The sequence below is a fragment of the Ixodes scapularis genome, unplaced genomic scaffold, assembly GCF_016920785.2.
Source record: "Ixodes scapularis isolate PalLabHiFi unplaced genomic scaffold, ASM1692078v2 PGA_scaffold6__148_contigs__length_123643588, whole genome shotgun sequence".
Classification (NCBI taxonomy): Eukaryota; Metazoa; Arthropoda; class Arachnida; order Ixodida; family Ixodidae; genus Ixodes; species Ixodes scapularis.
Genome location: NW_024609881.1, coordinates 17,744,827 through 17,753,688, shown reverse-complemented (window position 1 = coordinate 17,753,688; position 8,862 = coordinate 17,744,827). Strand labels below are relative to the sequence as shown.

The following is an 8,862-nucleotide window of genomic DNA, read 5'->3' as shown; positions in this document are numbered from 1 at the left end:
ACAAGAAACCTTGGAAAACGAAGATGACATCAGGCACAAGTTGCTTGACAAACAGCCAACCCGCTGAATGCCCGCTGAGAAGCTGGTGGTAGCATTTTTCTTTCTTTTTTTTTTTATTTCGGTTTTAGAGTAGATAGCGATTTCTCGGCAAATATTCTGGCACCGCTCGTATTTAGTCTGTGTAAATCGATATCGGTCATTTACTTTGGTTAGAATTTTGAGCGGAGTTACCCTTCAAAGGACCGCGCAATGACATTGGGTCTGATGTTTCTCAACTTTACACAAGCTTACGGACACTGGTGGGAACAAGGTATATACTCACACGCAATGTCACTGACCAAGAAGCTTCTTTGTCGCCGCGTAATTTCTACCGGCAAAAGCGAACGTTTTCTTTCATAGTCTCCTTCGCGAAGCTCGACGACGAAGCTGTGGGGATCGCACTGTTGACGCGTTGTCAACCATCCGATCTCCAGGATTTTGACACCAGGCTTTGCAATACTTTCCCCCCCGCCCCCCTCTCCCCTCCCCCTCCCCCCCCACCCCCCCCCCGCCCCTCTCTCTCTCTCTCTCTCTCCTCTCTCTCTCTCTCTCTCTCTCTCTCCTCCCCCCCCCCCCCCTCCCTCCCCCCCGAGAAGATATTTCAACGTGGCGCTGACAGTGGACGCGAGAGATGCGCCAGAATTGGCTATGAGCTCGTGTGACAAGCAATGCCTCGGCATGCATTCGGATAGCGGGCCGTGCCCAAATGCTACGATGGCGGCAGTAGTCGAACCTCAATAATGTTTGGAGCACAGCGCGTTACATATGCCGCTTCAGAACTGCCAGCGCGTGGTTATCATAAAAGTTGGCGGCATATAATCGACTCTAGATCTCGTGGCCCCTTGTTCTGGCTGCGAGTTGAAAGGAAAAAAGAACTGCCTGTTTTTCTCGTTATTTTTTTTTTTTTTTTCTGCAAATGCTATTTTGTGGAGTAAAAATAAAAACTAACGCGTGCTTTATACGTATGAACGTCAAGAAATAATTTTAAGGGATATGTAGTGAAAGTACAAGAGTTATTGCATTACCTCGTTAAAAGGACAAGGTGAGGATGTGCGCACCGCATACACCTACGTTTCCCAGCACTTTGTTCGGTGCCTGAGCAGTTCAGCAGAAAGGTTTGTTGATGAGCCTCCTCCCGTTTGGGCGCCCCGTTTATTTCCAGGCCATCCCGTCATTTGTCATGCCGCTCGCTTGACGATCCCCTGGTGGCGTTTTCCGGGACCCAAACGGGGCAGTCCCATCGCGGATCCCCCCCTGCAGTGCCTGCACATCGTTTATTCACGATGGAAACGCGTCGGCCTTGCCGTCCAACTCGTTATCATCCGTCCTTCTCTGGCAGCGTCAGTCAGCCACGTGCCCGGCGGGAATATAGACGGGAAGCGTTCTTTCTGCGTCCGCCTTCGGCGCGTGCACGTCGCCTGATTCCCGGTTGGGGGGGATGCAGGTATGGCCGGCGCGTCCGTGTATGCCATGGAATGACTAATTAACCTAGCTTTAGAGTAACGACGATCTTGGTGCTTAAAATCATGGTTGTTGTCTATAGAGCCACTGGATAAGCATGCTTCAGAATAAGAATACTCCGGCCATCTTGGTCCTAAAGTCATAGTTGTTATCATAGGGTAACAAAATAAGCTATGTTTCAGAGTAACAACACGTCAGCCATTTTGGTGCCTAAAATTATGGCTGTTACCCTAGAGCCACTAAATAAGCTGTGCTTCAGAGTAACGCCACTTGAGCAATCTTGGCTCTCGAGATCATGGCTGTTATCCTAGAGCCACTATGGTCGGCGGTTATCCTAGGCTTTGTCTGAAATAGCAAGAAACGCTTTTCCTGCCTTCAGAAACGTTGAGAGATCCGCGCGAAATGAAAAAGGATACAGTCCTAGTTTCCGCGACAACGCGTCAAGATAAAGCTGATAAGAAAGACACATTTTCCAATCGCAGCCATCGTTAATAATTGCGCCTACAAAATGGCGGCGACCACCAGACAACCGAGAAATGGTGTGTCAATACTCTGAAGCGCAGCTTATTTAGTGGCTTTAGTTTCACCATGTAACAAGAGAAGGGCTGCCACCAATCGTCCAATGCCAGAGGCCATTGTGTGAACCAATACCACCTAGAAGACAAGGCATCCGCATGACGTCATCGTAACTAGATACCCGACCTGCCCCTAGCGGCAGACACGCCGAAACTGGACGAGTCCCTCCAAAGCGGTAGACAGCTTTGTCTCGGCGTCGGCACGTTCCAGCAACGCGCAAGTTATGCGGTGCTGTTATACACTTTTCCAGCGGCAGTCTCGAACGAAGCGATTTACAGCGCGCGTCCCTGGTTTTGAGAGTGTACGTCAGTGTTGCCCGACTGCGCTGGGCTGTGGCTTTTCTAGTCAGTGGGCTGTGGCAGCTTGCGTAGACGCACGTCCGGACGCTGGTGGAGGCTAAATTGTCGCGTTCTATTTTTTTATTCTGTGTAATATGGCGAATAGAATTTCTCGGGGTTTTTAAGAATGCATTGTACTATTTTTGGAAACAAAAACAAAGCAATGAAAGCTGTTTTGGTGAGTCAGTGCGCGGCTGAACAAATGCAACTGGACTGTTTGTTTCATATTATGTTGATCTTTTTACGGCACCATACACTCAGCCGTCTCAATCTACAAGGGTCTTAACCGTCGCAAATATTTGACTACACAGGATATCCGAACTGCATGGATATCCCCCCCCCCCCCCCCCCCCAAACATGAAATTCAACGAGTCTCATCAATCGAACAACATATAGTGTATGTACCACCCGGTGCCGCGTTATCCGAACAGAATTTGAGAAAGGTCTCAAATGACACAGCATATCCAATATTAGGGAGCCTTCATGTGCGCTTTGCTAGGGTGATGCCACCCTTTGTAATACCACTCGCCGACAAACCAGCAGCCATTTTGTTCCTCGGCGATAATCCGTGGGGCTTATAACCCTCCCGGAAACAAGCACCTTATCGCAGAAGTTCGGAGCAGCGTTGTGGAACCCACGGAGGGAGGATTAGCATTTTCCCCCTCGGATGGGATTACCGATGGACACAAAGGCCACTTTCCGGCGCACGGGGAAACAATGAGAGAAACAAAATGGCGGTGGAAGAGGGTGTGGGAAAGGGAAACAGGCAGTTGGCATCACTCTATGCGAAGCGCACATGAAGGCACTCTATCCAATATACAATGTCGACGATAGTCACTTCACGTCGATCGGACGGAATCCGGCGTGTTTTGACGCACGTTTTGAAGAGAGCTGCTTTTTTGCACAGCTTCAAAGCAAATGAACAAACAATCAGTTATTTTTCAAGAAACCCGGAACATAGCCGGGACGACTTTTTGGAGATTATCTCAACGGAAATAATCCTCCAAGAACGTTCAACTGCCTGCGTGGCGTGCTGCTTGACGTTCGCTCTCTTCGTTCATTTCCTGCGAAGGTCGTTCAGGCAACGAGCCCTGGTATTCCCTGGTTCTCACAGCGGAAGATAACACACAAAGGGTAAGCATCCTAAACAGACAAATAAAGTAAAAACTTTCCAGAAAACCCTTCGAACTCCGAATGCCCAATGCAGGTGGGGAGTCACGCTGACCGGGTTTCCACAGCTCAGGCGGGGTGCCAGAAATTTCTGGCTGATAGGGGTCGCTCGATTCGCAAAATGGCGGCGGCCAGAGAGCTCTTTTTTACAAAGGTCTATAGACCATTCCATTTAGCGCTCTCTGGGCGGCACCATTTTGTGCGACCGCAGCGCCGTCTCCACACATCCGGGAAGTTCAGCGGGTTCGGCGGGGTAAAACGAGAGAGAGGGCACGCGCCCGACTCCGCTAGCAGACGACAAACCGGGAGGTTGCCGTTCTCCACCTTTGGGCTGTATCGGCGGGCTCTACCGAACATCGAACTCTCGCTCGTTACTGCCGTTGTGAAGTGGTTCGCGTTGTTAGAATAGTTGTGGCTACTCCAAAATCAGCCTATAGCTCTCTGTTGTTCTATTTTGTTAAATGATCAACTAGCATATCTTTTTCCCGTTACTTAAATAGCAGTTGAGTGAGCCGGCAGTACTACCCTCAACTACTGCTTGTACTGCGGCAGGAGAGCACGTTTTATTTATTATTTCAGACTTCCACTCACGGTCGCTAAAGGCCTACACCAGTACGAACTTGTGTATAGTAGAAAAAGGTACAGCAACCGGATTTACTTTTCGCCAAAGACACCGGCCAATCTGACACAGTTTTCCCAATATTTTTGTTTCTATTTGCACGCCGGTAACAGCGCAATTGAACCCCGTGAGTCTTTTTATCTAGCATAATATTACACGACAACTGGTATACCAAAATCAGCGCATCTGCGCTTGAATGCTCCAAAATGACGCGATTTTAAACAGAGTTTGTACGCCAGCCGGACGCTACCTACAGCCCACTTGGCGGAGCGGACGTCATACAGGGTGAGGGGGGAGTGCATTTTTTTCTCTTTTACCCTGTCTGCTATGACCCTAGTGGAACGGTCTATAGTGATGGGATTTTAGGGAGAGGGAGACCTTCTGTCTTTAAGGTGGTATTGATCACGAAGTGTGACGTCACTGCTCCAAACAAACCGTTGCTGGCAACATTGCTATAAGCGAATATATTGGACTGGATTTTACTTGAAAAGAAACCATCATTCAAAAATTGGACGTGGGATTTACACGTCTAAAAAGGAAAGATAACAGAAGCCTCGATTTCACACTTGTCAGGACAGAAGTTTCGCTATACATAAACTCAGCTCTGTTGCGTCACGGCACGGTGGTGGCGCGTCGGGCGCATTTTCGGTCTGGGACTGTGGGCGGAAGTCACCATGCGGGACGTGCATTTCCTGTGTTGGCGAATCCGAACAAAGAAACCGAACAAATACCTGCCTTCTCGTCATAACGCTGCGACCGGGGCTGCACCAAAAGAGTCGGAAAAGTTTTGAGGATCAGCCTTCATGTGTTTTCTGCCTGCTCGGTTCGTCCAAGAACTTTGATAGGTGCCGTGAAAAATAAAAACCAGACGCCGTCGGATAACGATTGGTGTAACCCACGTCGGACGACTTTGGGTTGAATTCACGGATACTTGTGGTCGTCAGATTTATTTGTCTTGCTCCAACATGAACGCAGGAAAACCGCCAAGTTGTACGGACCACCGGACTACGTTCAGTGCGTCTTCAAGTTCAAACGGCCGCCTGATAGTTGGATCTTTCGTCTGCTCTCTCAAAAGTTTCTGCTTGTTGTCGTCCGTTCGTCGTCTGCTCGTTCAAACGACAGCGACCCGTAGACCAAATGTTGACCCGGTAATTGCAATAAGAAGTAAGTGCAGGCTTCAAAAGACTTTTAAGTGTGATGGTGGACTGGCGTAAGTGGGCTCGGTGTAAACAGTAGATACAAGGAGATGTTGACCATTGATTCCAGTGGCCATTACCGACTTGCTATGCCTGATACCCTTGTTCCGATTCTGCTTGCGATTTTCAGTGTCGACGTTGACCGTCTCAGGAACGGTCGACGCCTTTGCAGCCCGAGCGACGTTGCGACTGAAACTAACGAGCAGATTCTCATCATGCGAATCGGGCTTTAGCGTCAATTCTGAAGCGTCCACGCGGAATGAATCGCCGCGTGTCACATTATTCACGCTAAGTTTTACGGCGTAACGAGCCTCGTTAATTTCGCTGAGGCCGCTCAAGTAGTCAGACATCGCCAGGAAGACGTGGAACCAACAATTCCAACGCGAAAAAGAGTACGGGGACTCACACCGACGCCGACAACATCCCACTCCAATGGTTTGTTTATGGGCGACATTGAACTTCTTGCCCACACTCCATCGCACCTGCACGGCGACGGTGGCGTCCGCTAGGGGCGCTCCGGCTTGCTTGTAAACACCGGATGTTTCTGAAATATTTGCAACGGCAGTTTGCTGTCATCAAGACTTCTCGAGATGCCTGCAGCAGACGACGAACGCATGCGAAATGATGAAGTATGTCGCCTGCGACAGTTGGAATCGTTCGCACAATGATACGATTTAGATCTTGTGTTTACTGCGACACGGGGGGGGGGGGGGGGGGGGGGGTGTCTCAAGAAGACTTAACAGGTTTATAAAAACGAATTGTATTTGCGTCCGATACGGGATACTGTCTGATGAAAATCATCACGATCTGCGAAAAATACGGTGAGAGAAGCATCTGTTTAGTACATAATATGAAGCATCGTCTGGCTATATTTTTATTTTATTTTTATATTTTGCAGTTAACCTGCTTTGCAAATCAAGAATCAATTATTTTGACTCTAACATAATCGGTTCATGATCCCAAATTTCAAGTGCAGCTCGCAATATGAGAGTGTTTTGTACCCTTGTAACCATCACCAGGGCTGCGGATTCTTCCGCGTTCAGCAAGACCACAAAAAGCCAAAGAATTGGGTAAAGCATCCGGTGCGTTTATGCGTGTTCCGGGCAGTTCATTTGATCACACAAAAGTGCGCTGAAGCAACTTCTGTGACGTCATAACTTCCAGAAACGCGGGCTGGCCGGAACTTGGAAGTTGGTACACTTCACGTCGTCGTCGTAACTTCTAATAATTCTCTAATAAGCCGGATGAGACTTCTCATAGGTCTCCCCCGCCCCCTCCCTTTTTAACGTAGTTTTATCAACCGAAATTCCATGAGGAAACCGTCATGAAGTATTGTCAAGCACAAGGAAGCGTCGCGAAGGACCGCCAAGATAGAAGCGAAGGAACGTCACGAAGGAACGTCATGGAGGACCGTCACGTCGATTTTCTAGCTAAATTTAGCGGGGAAGTTGGCGTCGCGTGACCATGACACGCGACCTCAAGACATGATGTCGATTTTCCCGCTAAATTTGGCGGGAGAAATTAATGCCACGTGATGTGGACACGTCGTATGACCTGAAGTTTATTTCTGCGAGAAAGTTCTGTGAGGAGGTAGTTTGCTCTTAACACATTCTGTGCACGCCTGTCTCAATAAGCATGATAAAGAAGGTATGTAATCGTTAGTGGTTATTCTGCACCGTGTTTGGAATGGAGCTTTACATCCATTTCCCCTTTCGGAGCCACTGTGTGCAAGTACGGTCGAGACTCATTTCGGTGCAGGTCAGGCACGTAACCAGGGGGGCCCGGGCCATGGGACCCCCCGCCGGAAATCTTCCATTTTGCTGGGGCCTCCTCTCCCCCTCCCCTCATAACGCATTTTGTCCTCCTCCTCCTCCTCCCCCGAAACAAAATCCTGGCTACGTGCCTGGTGCATGTACCAGAGAACTGACACGTACAAAAGTTGCACGGTATACGAAAAGTACCCAAAACCGCACAAATCCAATACCACGTGGAAGAGAAGACCTTTTTTCCCCCAAACGTCAACTGTAGTGCGTCCACGAACCGTCGCCTACCTTGTTTCAGCATGCAGGATCGCTCCCAGCGCGCTTTTCAGAAGCTCCGCCTTCAGCGCGAGTTCGCTGGGTTCCGCACTGCCATAGCTTCCTATAGAGGAGGCTATGGCACTGCTTTGGTTGCGCGTGCCTGCGCGTTCACACGTGTGTTAGCAAGGGCAGAAAGCTCGCGCTGAAGGCGGAGCTTCTTGTCTATTCACACGAGGAAGAAATCCCGGGGATTTCTCCACGCACGCGCATCCCGCAACGAAAACGTCAGACTTTGCGATGGGCAAAAGCCTCGCATTTTCGTCTCGTGATGCGCGCGCGCGGCGCGCCAGGGAGAAATCCCCGGGATTTCAGAGTGAACGGAGTATTGGCGCGACCGAAAGCGTCGCTGTGGTCGGCCCTCCACGGTTGGCCGAATGCTGACTCATCAGTAAAGGATTTCCCATCGAGGGAAGTGAGAGAACTGTAAGAATTACTCTTTTGACGGTGTTGGAAGTGTTGGCTTCAGAGTGCTGTGATTTCGAGCTTCCACCATGCTCATTCCAAACACCATCGAACTTGTTGTTCGCAAGGTAATGATGTTACGAGAACCATAGAAGGGCGGCACCAAAACATTTCGCCGTTAACAGCACGCGGCGTCAACAGGAGTGACGCCCCGCCGATATCGGCTCGCAGGTATTTTACAAGACCGTCCATCCATCGATATTTGTCGCACCAATAAACGTATACCCTTACATGTAGGCAATCTATTACGTAAGTGAAAAGATTGCACGAATATGTCCCATAAACGCGAAATATCGAATAAGGTATAAGCACTTAGTGGCTATTCCGGCAAGGTCGTTATAACAGAAATGTCTGTCGACAGGTTAGCGCGCCAGCCTTCTCGAGCGAGTCAGATATTCACGGCGCCTCGCGGTGTAAAGGCGAAGAGTAGGTTCAAGAACGCGTGATAAATACCCCCAATATCCGGCTCATATAATTCTTATTAAGTTCTGACGTGTTTATTGGACAAATATCGTGTAAGAAATTTATTTTCGATGGAGAATGCGGACCGCAAGTTCGTCTGTTTCTTGCACGGGAGTTGCGATGATGTGAAGACGACAAGCTCCTTATTAACTGACTAAAAAAAAAATAGTGGGCAGACCTGAAGGCATTAAGCATTGAGGCCTACCCACAATCCTTTCAATCAAAACCAATCAGAACACGCCGTTGTTCTGAGGTCACCGCACCCCCTCTGCAAAAAGCAGACGAATTGCTCTCCTGATAGCTGTCGTTGTCATTACCTTGTTTCGCACTACATACTATTTGTATCAGGTCTATAGCCCTAACGAAATTAGTATTATTATTATTTCTTTATTAATAATAATGGTTTAATTTCGGATGCAACGAAGTATGATTCGGGTCTGCCGAAGCCAGGATTGGAT

The 8,862-nt window shown here is 49.0% G+C and overlaps 1 protein-coding gene across 1 annotated transcript in view; it reads right to left on the bottom strand.

Annotated features, from left to right (window-relative positions):
• The window catches only part of LOC8023073 (receptor-type guanylate cyclase Gyc76C), a 183,684-nt gene that overhangs the window by 142,954 nt on the left and 31,868 nt on the right, over nt 1-8,862 (bottom strand).